This window comes from Gorilla gorilla, chromosome 5 (assembly GCF_029281585.2).
Source record: "Gorilla gorilla gorilla isolate KB3781 chromosome 5, NHGRI_mGorGor1-v2.1_pri, whole genome shotgun sequence".
Lineage (NCBI taxonomy): Eukaryota > Metazoa > Chordata > Mammalia > Primates > Hominidae > Gorilla > Gorilla gorilla.
In genome coordinates this window covers 35,704,713-35,719,309 of record NC_073229.2, presented here as the reverse complement: position 1 = coordinate 35,719,309, position 14,597 = coordinate 35,704,713, and the positions used below count along the sequence as shown (strand labels likewise).

At 44.9% G+C, this 14,597-nt stretch overlaps 1 long non-coding RNA gene across 1 annotated transcript in view; it reads right to left on the bottom strand.

Annotated features, from left to right (window-relative positions):
* The window catches only part of LOC129534249 (uncharacterized), a 49,723-nt gene extending 47,605 nt beyond the window's left edge, over positions 1-2,118 (bottom strand). Inside the window, exon 1 of the long non-coding RNA XR_008680764.2 lies at positions 1,978-2,118. This is a non-coding gene — a long non-coding RNA (uncharacterized lncRNA). The remainder of the gene's footprint in view (positions 1-1,977) is intronic.
* Positions 2,119-14,597: the final 12,479 nt, after the last annotated feature.

Below are 14,597 nucleotides of genomic sequence, written 5' to 3'. Positions count from 1 at the left end.
TGATGTTTTCTTAGCAAATGGCTGATTAGCGGCCAATAAGACTCTGAAGCAAGCATTCTTTTTCTTGTCAAACCAAAGAAGCGTAAATGATGACCAGAGAGCGTCCAGTTGGAAATAGCTTTTTCTCTAACCAGGAGACAGCTCAGATAATGTTGAAAAAACAACAGGCTGCTCAGATGTCTGTGTCCATCTAAACCAGGTGACAATTTGCCCCTCGAAGCATTTACTATAATTTTAGGCCTTGTTTTTCTTGGGGTTTAGGTCATTGCAATTTGTATATTTCTGAGTTTCACTGTAGTTAGGTCGGGTTTTAAATTCCTATTTTGCTTTTTTTTTTTTTTTTGGTGACTTACCAGCTAAATAAGGAGAGTGCGTGGAGCAGGTTACCATTTCCCAAACTGTTCTGCATAGCATTAGTTCTAAAGGATGTGCACCACTGTTACACGAAGATATATGTGGACATACTGCATAGGAAATGTTGGATGAATGAAAGTTTAAACTTTCAGGCTTGGCGCCAAGGCTTACACCTGTAATCCCAACACTCTTGAGAGGCCCAGGCAGGCAGATCGCCTGAGGTCAGGAGTTCGAGACCAGCCTGGCTAACATGGTGAAACTGTCTACATAAAATACAAAAATTAGCCAGGCACAGTGGCAGGGGCCTGTAATCCCAGGTACTAGGAAGGCTGAGGCATGAGAATTGCTTGAACCAGGGAGGCGGAAAGTGCAATGAGCCAAGATCATGCCACTGCACTCCAGCTTGGGTGACAGAGAATCTGTCTCAACAAAAGAAAACAAACAAAAAAAAAACTTTCTTGGCTGGGTGCAGCGGCTCATGCCTGTAATCCCAGCACTTTGGGAGGCCAAGGCGGGTGGATCACCTGAGGTCAGGAGCTCAAGATCAGCCTGACCAATATGATGAAATCGTGTCTCTACCAAAAATACAGAAATTAGCTGGGTGTGGTGGTGGGCGCCTGTAATTCCAGCCACTCAGGAGGCTGAGACAGGAGAATTGCTTGAACCTGGGAGGTGGAGGTTGTAGTGAGCCGAGATCCTGCCATTGCTCTCCAGCCTGGGCAACAAGAGCAAAACTCCGTCTCAAAAACAAAACAAAACTTTACTACTGGTCTGTTAAAGGACACAATTTGCTAATGTGCATTGTTGCTCTTCAAGAGGGAAATATGGTATGCAGCTTTTCCCAAACTCATTCTATTTATTTAAAAATTATTTATGGAGGCAGGGTGCCATGGCTCACACCTGCAATCCCAGCACTTTGGGAGGCTGAGATGGGAGGATCGTTTGAAGCCAGGAGTTTGAGACCAGCCTGTGCAACATAGGGAGGCTAGGGGTTTAAGACCACCCTGGCGAACATGGTGAAATTCCGTCGCTACTAAAACTACACAAAATTAGCCAGATGTGGTGGCACACGCCTGTAATCCCAGCTACTTGGGAGGCTGAGGCAGGAGAATCGCTTGAACCTGGGAGGCAGAAGTTGCAGTGAGCCGAGATCGTGCCATTGCACTCCAGTCTGGACAAGAGCGAAACTCCGTCTCAATAAATAAATAAATAAATAAATAAATAAAGGTAGAGCTGCACATTATTTCAGCTGACATACCAAACTCGGATGGTCTATGAACAGATAGGAGCCTTTGAGCCAAGCCTAATAAAAGTTAGTGAGGTAGATTCAGCCTCTCCCTAAAAAAATTATAGAGATTGTACAATTTTCTCCTCCCTAAATTCTTGTTCAGATCAACTCCACCCATATGTTGCTCACATACATCCTCCTCTGTTCAGTGAAAGAAGCAGAAATATTTAATGATGAGAGATGAAATGTCTATAGCTGACACATCAGGATCCAAATAGTGTTAATCAGAGCTGTAAAGTAAATCATTTAAAAATTCTTTTTTACACAGACACCTAATCAACAATGAAATAGACATGACTGTTCTAGCCCCAAAGACATTCAGAGGAAAGACTCACCTGAAGAAGTCATCTCAGAGACATTCCAAAACTTTTATACATCGTACACGCCACGACGTGAAAGAATTTGGTCAGACTGGAAGTCAACAGCTCTCTTGGGAAGCATCGCGTGCTTGAAAGCTAATAACATTATCCAGAAACTCTGAGAAAGGATTAATAACTGAGCTTTAACACTCAGATAACACTGGTTTCTCCAGAATATCAGAAGCCCTAAGATGGAGAGAGGAAGAATGTTTACCCTTAAATCACAGCTTTGGAGACACTGAACTTCTTGAGTAAAGGCAGCAAGGGTGCATATTTAACTAAATTCAAGGGTGTGTCTGCTCATCATTCAGCAGGGTGATGCATTAATCCTGCTTCACCTACAAACAAAAGTGTGATCTCAGCCTCCAGGAACAGTTCTGTTCTTTGGGTACACCCTCTATGAAACTCAGATTGAAATTACCTCTTTGTGTTATTCATCAGGCACCAATTGTTCTTAAGATGAATACTCCATTCATTCCTGGTATGTGACCACTGAAGTCTCAGAGTCCTAACTTACTACCATACAGATGTAATGATCTGTGACTGCATCTCTGCGGGTAAGAGGCAGGGTACTATACTGAATTGAGCAAAAGAGCTATTCCTAACACACAGTTGGAAAGTAAAGCAAAGATCCAACATACAACTGCTTGCGATGGGTGTGTAGGGAAACTACCAAACAATACATTTAATGGCTGTAAGAATGGGAAGCTCGCATTAATTCAGCTCCTCCAAGAATCAGATGTCATATCAGGGTTATGTGCAGGAACTTTATTAGGGGAAGTGCCTGTGTGAGAAAAAATGGGAGAAAGCTGGGTAAGACTGGGAGAAACATCAAACCACCATGCAAACCTGACCCTAAGTGAAGGAGGAGAGGAAGTTGGGCAGAAGTGTCCTCAACTACTCTGCAGTCAAAAGGCGGCTCAACAAGGCCACTAGGTAGTCCTGAAGCCCAAGGCAGCTATGAGAGGCATTCCCTGTCTTCCAGACCTGCCTTAACATCCCTGCTGTCCTCAGTCACGGGCTGGGAGTAGCAACTTTTGAGAGGCCTCACCGCAGCACAAACACTTCACTAAATTTTAGAGCACAGCCTGCTCCTAGGTCAATTACATGCCCCAAAGTTGGTGGTCCACAAGGCATAGTCCTGGAGCTGTCTCAAAGCTGCCTACAAATCAAAATGCCTCTAGTATCGAGAAGAGGATGGTTTGAGGTTAGGATATCAATTAAATGTATGTAGGTTGTTGAATGAAACAAAACAAAACCAGAACCATGCTTTGGGAGAAGGTAAGAAGGTGAGCAGAGAAATGGTAGGATCTGTTTGTTACCCTAACCATAAGCGCAGTTCACCAACATGCTAATTTGACCCATAAAAACAATCAAAACTGACACTCGGGGGGCCAGGTGCTGTGGCTCATGTCTGCAATCCCAGCACTTTGGGAGGCAAAGGTGGGTGGATCACCCGAGGTCTGGAGTTTGAGACCAGCCTGGCCAAAATGGCAAAACCCCATCTCTACTAAAAAAAATACAAAAATTAGCCAGCACGGTGGTGCGTGCCTGTAATCACAGCTACTTGGGAGGCTGAGGCACGAGAATCTTTTGAACCCAGGAGGTGGAGGTGGCAGTGAGCCGAGATTGCGCCACTGCACTCCAGCCTGGGCTGGAGTGAGACTCCATCTCAAAAAATAAAACAAAAAACAAAACAAAACAAAAAAACCTGACACTCAACACTATTTCACTCTAAAATCAAGATTCATTGACCAATACTGACAATAGTTATGGTTTGGACATCAGCCTCAACATATGAAGAAGACTGGATTTTACCAGATGTAGGATTTTTAAATATTTCCCCCAGAGAACAATTCATCCATTGCATATATTGCTCCGAATGGAGTTTGAATAGATTTGTGCCAGAGTCTTGGATATATGCCTTTTTTTTTTAATAATACCAGACTAATAAAATACAGGCCAAAGTATTTGGCTGAGGCAGATTAGGAGAATCACCTAAAACCTACAGAAAAAGACCCAAGTCCAAATGGAAATTTACTACCTGATAAAGGTGGCATTCCTAATTAGTAGGAAAAAGATGGTTTAATAAATTGTGTTGGGACAATTGGTAGCCATCTAGAAAACAATGTTTGGATTCTTACCACATATACTAGAATAAATTCAGAAAGGATTAAGGGTTTAAATGTTAAAATAAAATAAAAGTGCTAATGGGAGAATTTCAAAATCCTTTCTGCATGGTAACGGACTTTCAAAATGTTAAACACACTTTGGGAGGCCAAGATGGGCAGATCACTTGAGCTCAGGAGTTTGAGACCAGTCTGAGCAACATGGCAAAACCCCGTCTCTAACAAAAAATACAAAAATTAGCCAGGCATGGTGATGGTGCACGCCAGTAATCTCAGCAACTTGACTGAGGCGGGAGGATGGATTGAGCCTGAGAGTTCAATGGAGTGAACCATGATTGCACCACTAAACTCCAGCCTGGGCAATAGAATGAGACACTGTCGTTCACTTTGGCATTGTTTGTAATAGTAAAATATTGTTAACAATCTAAATGTACATTCAATAAGGAATTAATTAAATAAATCCTAAAATATTATGCAGCCTGGCTGGGCATGGTGGCTTACGCCTGTAATCCCAGCACTTCGGGAGGCCAAGACCAGCGGATTGTTTAAGCCCAGGAATTTGAGACCACCCTGGGCAGCATAGTGAAACCCCCATCTCTACTAAAAATACAAAAAATTAGCCAGGTGTGGTAGCATACTCCTGTAGTCCCAGCTACTCTGGAGGCTGAGGTAGGAGAATCCGCTGAGCCTGGAAAGTCGAGGCTGCAGTGATCACGCCATTGTACTCCAGCATGGGTGACGGGAGTGAGACCTTGTCTAAAAGAACAAAAACTTACGCAGCTGTAAACAAAGAATAAAGAAGCTCTTCATGTACTAACACAAAACAGTCTTTAAGGTTGAAAGCAGTGGCTCACGCCTGTAATCCGAAGGCTGTGAGTGGACAAGACAGGAGGATCCCTTAAGGTCAGAAGTTTGAGACCAGTCTGGGCAACATAGCATGATCCCATCTCTACAAAAAATTTAAGAATTAGCCAGTTGTGGTGGCATACACCTGTAGTCCTAGCTACTTAGGAAGCTGAGGCAGAAGGACTGCTTGAGCCCAGGAGTTTGAGGCTGCAGTGAGCTATGATCGTGCCACTGCACTCCTGCCTGAGTGACAGAACAAGACTCTGTCTCTTTAAAAACAAAAACAAACACAAAAACAAAACAAAAAAAACTTTAAGATATCTTATTAAGTGACGAAGCAAGTTGAAGAACAGTACAAGTAATATGCTAAAATTTAGGTTAAAATAGTGTAAAGGGGGATATAAAGGTACAAATTTGTTTATATATGTAGAGAATATCTCTCAAAAGGAACATAAGAAACGCAGTATTTCTTGTCCACATTTTTCATTGAATATCACTTTTTCCTTTTGAATTTTGAATCATGTGAATTCAAAAAATAAAAATCGAAAAAGAGTTGACGAGTCTTTCTGACTTGGTGCATGCTACTGCTAACCTGAACAAGAAAAAAGTGGATAGTGCCCACCTAGGGAATATTTACTCAACATAAATTACCTTGGGTTGGCTTCCCAGCTACTGACACAGACACTCTTCCCTCACAAAGTCTAAATATTTAAAATTTATAAATAAAGAAAACTGTCAGCTATGTTGTATCTATCATCCTTGACAAACATACCTTCATAGTGATTTGCAATGCTCATTTATTTTTTACTTATTTATTTTATTATTATTATTTTTGAGACGGAGTCTTGCTCTGCCGCCCAGGCTGGAGTGCAATGGTGTGATCTTGGCTCACTGCAACCTGCACCTCCCAGGTTCAAGCGATTCTCCTGCTTCAGTCTCCTGAGTAGCTGGGATTACAGGCATCTGCCACCATGCCCAGCTAATTTGTGTATTTTTAGTAGAGACAGAGTTTCGCCATGTTGGCCAGGCTAGTCTCTAACTCCTGACCTCAGGTGATCCACCCGCCTCGGCCTCCCAAAGTGCTGGGATTACAGGCGTCAGCCACTGCGCCCAGCTTTATTTTATTTTTTTAAAGACAGGGTCTTGCTCTGTTGCCCAGGCAGGACTCCAATGGCATGATCATAGTTCACCACAGCCTCAAACTCTTGAACTAAAGCAACCCCGCAACCTCAGCCTCCAGAGTAGTTGGGACCACAGGTGTGCACAACCACGTCTGTTAATTAAAAAAAAGTATTTTAGGTCGGGCGCGGTGGCTCATGCCTATAATCTCAGCACTTCGGGAGGCCGATGCGGGCAGGTCACCTGAGGTCAGGAGTTGGAGACCAGCCTGGCAAATATGGTGAAACCCCGGCTCTACTAAAAGTACAAAAATTAGCCGGGTGTGGTGTCATGCACCTGTATTCTAGCTACTGGGGAGGCTGAGGCAGGAGAATCGCTTGAACCTAGGAGGTGGAGGTTGCAGTGAGCTGAGATTGCGCCACTGCACTCCGGTCTGGGTGACAGAGTGAGACTCCATCTCAAAAATAAATAAATAAATATATAAATAAAATTTTTAAAGTAGAGAAGGGCAGTGGGGAGTAGGGGGAGCTGGGGAGGTCTGTTTCCCAGTCTAATCTCAAACTCCTGGCCTCAAGCATTCCTCCCACCTCAGCCTTCCAAAGTGCTGGAATTACAGGCTTTTTATTTTTATTTTTTGGAGACAGTCTTGCTCTGTCACCGAGGCTGGAGTGCAATGGCGCAACCTCGGCTCACTGCAACCTCCGCCTCCTGGGTTCAAGTAATTCTCCCAACTTAGCCTCCCGAGTAGCTGGGACAACAGGCATGTGGCACCACCCCTGGTTAATTTTTGTATTTTTGGTAGAGGCGGGGTTTCGCCATATTGGCTAGGCTGGTCTCAAACTCCTGGCCTCAGGTGATCTACCCGCCTCCACCTCCCAAAGTGCTGTGATTACAGACATGAGCAACTGCTTCCTGGCCAGGAGTTTTATTTTTAAAAGTAAACACAAATTAGCTGCGCGTGGTGGTAGGATTGAGAAGTGACAGCATGCTGGCAGCCCTCACAGCTCTCGCTCGCTCTGGGCGCCTCCTCAGCCTTGGCACCCACTCTGGCCGCGCTTGAGAAGCTTTTCAGCCCGCCGCTGCACTGTGGGAGCCCTTTTCTGGACTGGTCAAAGCCGGAGCCGGCTCCCTCAGCTTGCAGGGAGGTGTGGAGGGAGAGGCGCGGTCGGGAACCGGGACTGCGCGCTGCGCTGGCCAGCCCGAGTTCCGGGTGGCCGTGAGCTCAGCGGGCCCCGCACTCGGAGCGGCCGGCCGGCTCCCAAGGCCCGGGCAGTGAGGGGCTTAGCACCTGGGCCAGCAGCTGCTGTACTCAATTTCTCGCCAAGCCTTAGCTGTCTCCCCGCGGGGCAGGGCTCAGGACCTGCAGCCTGCCTATGCCTGAACCTCCCCCAACTCTGTGGGCTCCCTGTGCCGCCAGAGCCTCCCCGACGAGCGCCGCTCCCTTCTCCACGGCGCCCAGTCCCATTGACCACCTAAGGGCTGAGGAGTGCGGACGCAGAGCACGAGACTGGCAGGCAGCTCCACCTGTGGCTACAATGCAGGATCCACTCAGTGAAGCCAACTGGGCTTCTGAGTCTGGTGGGGACTTGGAGAATCTTTATGTTTAGCTAAGAGATTGTAAATACAGGAATCAGTACTCTATCTAGGTCAACGTTTGTAAACACACCAATCAGCACTCTGTGTCTAGCTCAAGGTTTGTGAATGCACCTAATCGACACTCTGTATTTAGCTACTCTGGTGGGGACTTGGAGAACTTTTATAGCTAGCTAAGGGATTGTAAATACACCAATCGGCACTCTGTATCTAGCTCAAGGTTTGTAAACATACCAATCAGCACCCTGTGTCTAGCTCAGGGTTTGTGAATGCACCAATGGACACTGTCTAGCTAATCTAGTGGAGACACGGAGAACTTTCGTGTCTAGCTCAGGGATTGTAAATGCACCAATCAGCATCCTGTCAAATCGGACCAATCAGCTCTCTGTAAAATGGACCAATTGGCTCTCTGTAAATGGACCAATCAGTGGGATGTGGGTGGGGCCAGAGAAGAGAATAAAAGCAGGCTGCCCGAGCTACTACTGGTAGCTTGTTAAGGATTACATTGTGGTAGTGTGGGTGGATTGTTGTTTTATTTTTGGGTTCTGTGCTGTGTTTGTGAGCTGTAACACTTGTCCCAAAGGTCTGCAGCTTCAGTTTTTCAGGCAGTGAAACCGTGAACTTGGTGGGGGAATTAACAGACTTCTAGTCGTGCTGCTTTAAAAGTTGTTACCGGTTACTGATGAAGGTTTGCAGCCTTACTTCTTGAACCAGTAAGACTACCAACCCACCAGTAGGAAGCGTCAACTCAGAACGTATCAGAATGGAGCAGACTCTGGATTTGCTGTTTGTAACAAGCGTTAACACATACTAGGAAAATCTGTGGCTTGATACCTGAAGTTAGTGTAAAGAAAAGACCTGCCCAATATTGGACGCAGTAGGCAGCTACAGTCCCAGATATTTGGGAGCCTGAGGTGGCAGGGGGATTGCTTGAGCCTGAGAATTTGCCAAAGGATTACTTTAGCTCAGGACTTTAGTGTTGAAATAAGTTTTTCATACCACTACACTCAAACCTGGGTGTTTTAAGATGCTATCTCAAGAAAAGGAAACCAAAAAGATCAGTTTAGTTTCTGGAGGTGGTGGTGAGCCTGTTTCAGAATTTGAGTATCAAGTATTTAAACAGTAGTCAAGAACAGGGCTGGAGTTTTTAACGTGTCAAGGGGGCTAGTACTGATTTCTCAGAACTCCCTTTCTAAATCTATGAGAGATTTGGCAGCAGAAAGGAAGTAGTAGCTGTTTTTTCATTTGTTTTTTGAGAGTCTGGCTCTGACACCGGGCTGGAGTGCAGTGGCGTGATCTCGACTCACTGCAATCTCTGCCTCCTGGGTTCAGGGGATTCTCCTGCCTCAGGCTCTTGAGTAAGTGGGATTACTGGCATGCGCCACCGTGCCTGGCTAATTTTGTATTTTTAGTAGAAATGGGGTTCCTCCATGTTGGTTAGGCTGGTCTTGAACTCCCGACCTAAGATGGTTTTCCCACCTCGGCCTCCCAAAGTGCTGGGATTACAAGTGTGAGCCACTACGCCCTGTGACAGCAGCAGTTGTTTTTAAAGTCACATGTGTGGTTGCTAGTCTGCAGGCTGTCATGGCCAGGAGGCAGCAGCCTGCAACTGCTCCCCTTCCAGCTTCTTTGCCTCCTAGGCCAGGTGTGTGTTTAGCTCTGGGCAAGAGGCCCTGACTTCCGCAGGATACCCACACCAGTAAGGTCAGAGTTAACAAAAATGGACATGGATTTTAGTTTCTCATGGGGCTCCAACTCATGCCAGTGGGTCCCAGCCGGCTCTTGCTCCCCAACACTACACATCCATCTTCTTTCCCAGCTCTTCACTCCCTGGGCGTCAAGTTCTAGCGTCACACACAAAGACAAGTTTTACAGAGCCTGCTTAATCATTTCCACAACTGTGGGAGGTCAAATCCCTGCAAAAAATGTGTGTGTCTCTCTGTCTCTGTCTCTTTCACACACACACACAGACACACACACACACAGGCATATACAGAGTATAGCAAAAATCTCCCCTGGCTTTAACTGTCCCTGAGGTTCCCTGTCTACCCACCTTTGTAAAACGTCCCCAAACTTTCCTCAAGTTATCCTGACTTCAGGGGATCCTTGGTTTCATCTTTGAGATCTCCTGACTGATTAGAAAATTAGAGCAAAACCCACTCTATTCTATTCAGAATCCTCACCGTCTTCCAATGATCAAGTCTTTATGTCCGGTCTCTTCTCTCCTTAGAGTGAGTTCTGGCCCAGGAGGCTCTTGAGCTTTACTTTCAAATACATGTTTTTAAGACTGGTTCTAATAGACTGTCAGAAAACATTTTAGATGTGCCTGTACTCCAATGGTGGCCAGAGTAATGCTGTGACTAAACTCAAATCTGCACTACAGTTAAATCTATGCAAAGTGCCTGCTGCTGAAGTCGGTCATGAGAAAGCATTCTTCTGTTAGCAGCATCCTCAGAGACAACATGACCTGGGACACATCGAAACCCAAATAGTAACACACAGCTCTGTATGGGATCCTGTCATTACTATGAGCCACAAACGAAGCAATCTCGATCCTGATTTGTAGGAATCATGCAATTCCTACAATTTATAGGAATTATTCCTTCATATAAATAATTTGTAAATTTAACTCTTTTTTTAATCAACTAGTATTCAGATTATAGTTCATTTAAATGGATAAGATCAATTTTTATTACAATTTTTAAAAAACACTAAGAAACTTTTTCAAAATCTAAAAGTACATTTTGAGATTAAGTGCATTTTAAATCTAAAAGTACATTTTGAGATTAAGAATAAATGTAAGTAAAACATTTTGTATTAACTTGATTATCATGCTCATGCTCGTGTTAAATACCAACATTGTGTCTGATTATGAATTATTGTCAACATTCATTGAAAAACTTAATTTGCTTTTCACTAGGCTTACAAACAATCTACTTCAGGTTCATTGAGTATTATTTTCACTTGCAACGTGCATCTGTTTCTTTTGTGAGAAATTACTTATTGGTATACAGCATTAGAGTTTCTCTTCAAAAATTTTTTTTTAAATTTGTCCAGACTGGAGTGTAGTGGTATGATCACAGCTCACTGCAGCCTCAACCTCCTGGGCTCAAGCAATCCTCCAACTTCAGCCTCCTGAGTAGCTGGAAATATAGGCATGCACCACCACACCTGGCTAATGTTTTAATTTTTTTGTAGAGACAAGTTCTCTCTGTGTTGCCCAGGATGGTCTCAAACTCCTGGGCTCGAGCACTCCCCCAACTTTGGCCTCCCAAAGTGCTGGGATTACAGGTGTGAGCCACCATGCCCAGCCTTAAAATTTGTATTTGTACTTATTTTTATTTTATTTTATTTTATTTTTTGAGACAGAGTCTCGCTCTGTCACCCAGGCTGGAGTGCCCTGGCACTATCTCGGCTCACTGCAAGCTCCGCCTCCCGGGTTCACGCCATTCTCCTGCTTCAGCCTCCCAGGTAGCTGGGACTACAGGCGCCCGCCACTAGCCCGGCTAATTTTTTGTATTTTTAGTAGAGACGGGTTTTCACCGTGTTAGCCAGGATAGTCTCAATCTCCTGACCTCGTGATCCACCTGCCTCAGCCTCCTAAAGTGCTGGGATTACAGGCGTGAGCCACTGCGCCAGGCCTATTTTTATTTTTTTAGAACTATACGATAAAATATTTTTAAACATTTATAAATCAAAACAATATTATAGGGCCGGGTGTGGTGGCTCACGTCTGTAATCCCAGCACTTTGGGAGGCCGAGGCAGGCGGATCACTTGAGGTCAAGATTTTGAGACCAGCCTGGCCAACATGGTGAAACCCTGTCTCTACTAAAAATGCAAAAAATTAGCCGGGCATGGTGCTGCATGCCTGTAATCCCAGCTATTCGGGAGGCTGAGGCAGGAGAATCACTTGATCCCGGGAGGCGGAGGTTGCAGTGAGCTGAGGTTATGCTGCTGCACTCCAGTCTGGGCAGCAGAGGAAAACTCTGTCTCAAAAAAAAAAAAAAAAAAAGAAAAGAAAAAAAGAATATTATAATAAACTCCAAAATAACAATCACTTACATTAATAATTGACATTTAGCTGCTTTTACATAATTACATAATTTTACAACATTATGTAAAATGCTTTTACATAATTACAGGGCGCCTGTAATTCCAGCTAACTGGGAGGCTGAGGCAGGACAATCGCTTGAACCCGGGAGGCAGAGGTTGCAGTGAGCTGAGATCCTGCCACTGCACTCCAGCCTGGGTGACAGGGTGAAACTGTGTCTCAATCTGACAAACTGTGTCATAATCTTTTTTTTTTTTTTTTTTTTGAAACAGAGTTTCACTCTTTCGCCCAGGTTGGAGTGAAGTGGCTTGATCTCTACTCACTGCAACCTCCACCCCCCGGGTTCAGGTGATTCTCCTGCCTCAGCCTCCTGAGCAGCTGGGATTACAGGCGCCACCACCACGCCTGGCTAATTTTTGTACTTTTAGTAGAGACAGGGTTTCACCATGTTGGCCAGCCTGGTCTCAAACTCCTGACCTCAGGTGATCCGCCTGCCTCGGCCTCCCAAAGTGCTGGGATTACAGGCGTAAGCCACCATGCCCAGCAAGTTTTTATTAAAAGCTCTTCCAGAGCCAGGCATGGTGGCCCATGCCTGTAATCCCAGTACTTTGGGAGGCCCAGGCAGGAGGATCCCTTGAGCTCAGGAGTTCAAGACCAGCCCAGGCAAGATAGTGAGACCTTGTCTCTATTAAAAATATATATATATATATTTAAATATTAAAATAAAATAACATCTTTAAAAAGCTCTTACAGGAAAATTTGCTGTCATTGCACGGACTGTGGAGGATAAACACACACACACACACACACACACACACAGCTAAGGCTTTTTTTTTTTTTTTTTTGAGACGGAGTCTTGCTCTGTCGCCCAGGCTGGAGTGCAGTGGTGCCATCTCAGCTCACTGCAACCTCCGCCTCCCGGGTTCACACCATTCTCCTGCCTAGCTAAGCCTTTTTTAAGGTCAATTAAGTGGCTGAACTTTTTTTTAGGTCTTTTTGAGAAAGCATTCACGTAACAACCAAGGTTCTCAATAGCCTTATAAGCGCTGCCTTACAATCTATTTTTGGAAACACATCTGTTTGCTGCCATTACAGAACATTCCTCCTTTTACAAAAATGTAGGATTTCCTTGTTCAAAACGGAACAGTCATTTTTAGAGGCATATTTCTTCCACTTGTCTCAGAATTTTGCCAAGGTCTTCAAGAAATGCTTTTTAAAATTATAAAGTGATACCTGCATTGCTACCTGGAAAGCTGAGCCAGTGAGCAGGGAAATAAACTGTCCATCAGCAAGCACTTCATGTGGAAACTGGAACTCCTCCTAGCTCACATGAAGGCGCTTTCCCTGGAGAAAGATTTTGCAGGTTATTGTTTTCCTTTCATCTTGAAGACTTTCTGGAAGACAACTAAACTCCGTGCAGGCAAAGATCTGCAGAAGTGTTTAATGAGGGCCTAGGAGGTTAGGAATCATAGTTCAAAAGAGCGGACTCACATCCTGAACCTTGAATCATGAATTTTGAATCCTGAACCCTGAAGCAAAGAAGGCCTTTTCATTTTCAGGAATTAATCCATTAATTAGTCACAGCTGCCTTAAACTCCAAACAAGATTAGTTTGTTATTTTCCCTAGTTATCTGTCCTCATATTAACATGACTAAAAGAAAAACATTTTTTTTTTCACCCAGGCGCAGTGGCTCACACTGCTCCCAACACTTTGGGAGGCTGAGGTGGGGGGATCACTTAAGGTCAGGAGTTTGAGACCAGCCTGGCCAACATGGCAAAACCCCATCTCTAATTCAACTACAAAAATTAGCTGGGCATGGTGGTGGGCGCCTGTAATTCCAGCTAACTGGGAGGCTGAGGCAGGACAATCACTTGAACCCGGGAGGCAGAGGTTGCAGTGAGCTGAGATCGTGCCACTGCACTCCAGCCTGGGTGACAGAGTGAAACTGTGTCTCAAAAAAGAAAAAAGAAGACCATTTTTTAAAAACCCAAATGTATCAGTATTCCTTTACTGACAAAAGCATTGCCCCGCCCGCCCATCCCCAGTGAGGCTGGAGGGAGCCAGGAGTCGGGGGTGAGCAGGGTGCACTGATATCTTCAATGGCGTGGAGCAAAGACACACTAGAGTATGACAGATTGCGAATTAAAGGAAGAACCCACTGGGTCCTTTCTCCACCAGGTTCCACAAGAGAATTAAGCCCTGATGCCCCATGGCATCCACTGTTCTAATGAATTAACTTCTCTCCTGTGCATTCAGAGTGGTGCTCATTATGTACCAACCTTAGAAAAAATGAAAAGAGTCACTCACATCATTTTCAGTGTTCTGGAATTCAGAAGAGGAGCCTGAGCTGCGCAAGTCTTCAGAGCATCACGTTGGAAGCAGTGGGTAGAAAGCCTGGCAGAGACTCAGAAGCAAAATGTTGAGAGCTGATGTTGAGTCAGATTGCTTCAGTTCTCCAAGTCTGCAACCTCATGGGAAAGGAGTCTTTAAAAAAACACCTCGACATCCATGAGCCCATTGCCCACAACCCCTCCATCTTGGTCACCCTGACCTCTGGCTCTGAGCCCTATTCTGACCAAATCAAGCCCAGCTATTTTTTTTTTTTTTTTTTTTGTAGAGACGAGGTTTCAGTGTGTTGCCCAAGCTGGTCTCAAACTCCTGAGCTCAAGCCATCTGCCCACTGAAGCCTCCCAAAGTGTGGGGATTACAGGCCTGAGCCACCGTCCCTGGCCACCATGATGAATATTTGGGGGTGGATGGGTAGGGAGGGGAGTGAGAGGGGATAGAGCCAACTTTTTCTGTGTGTTTTTTTTTTTGTTTGTTTGTTTTTTTGAGATGGAGTCTCACTCTGTAGTG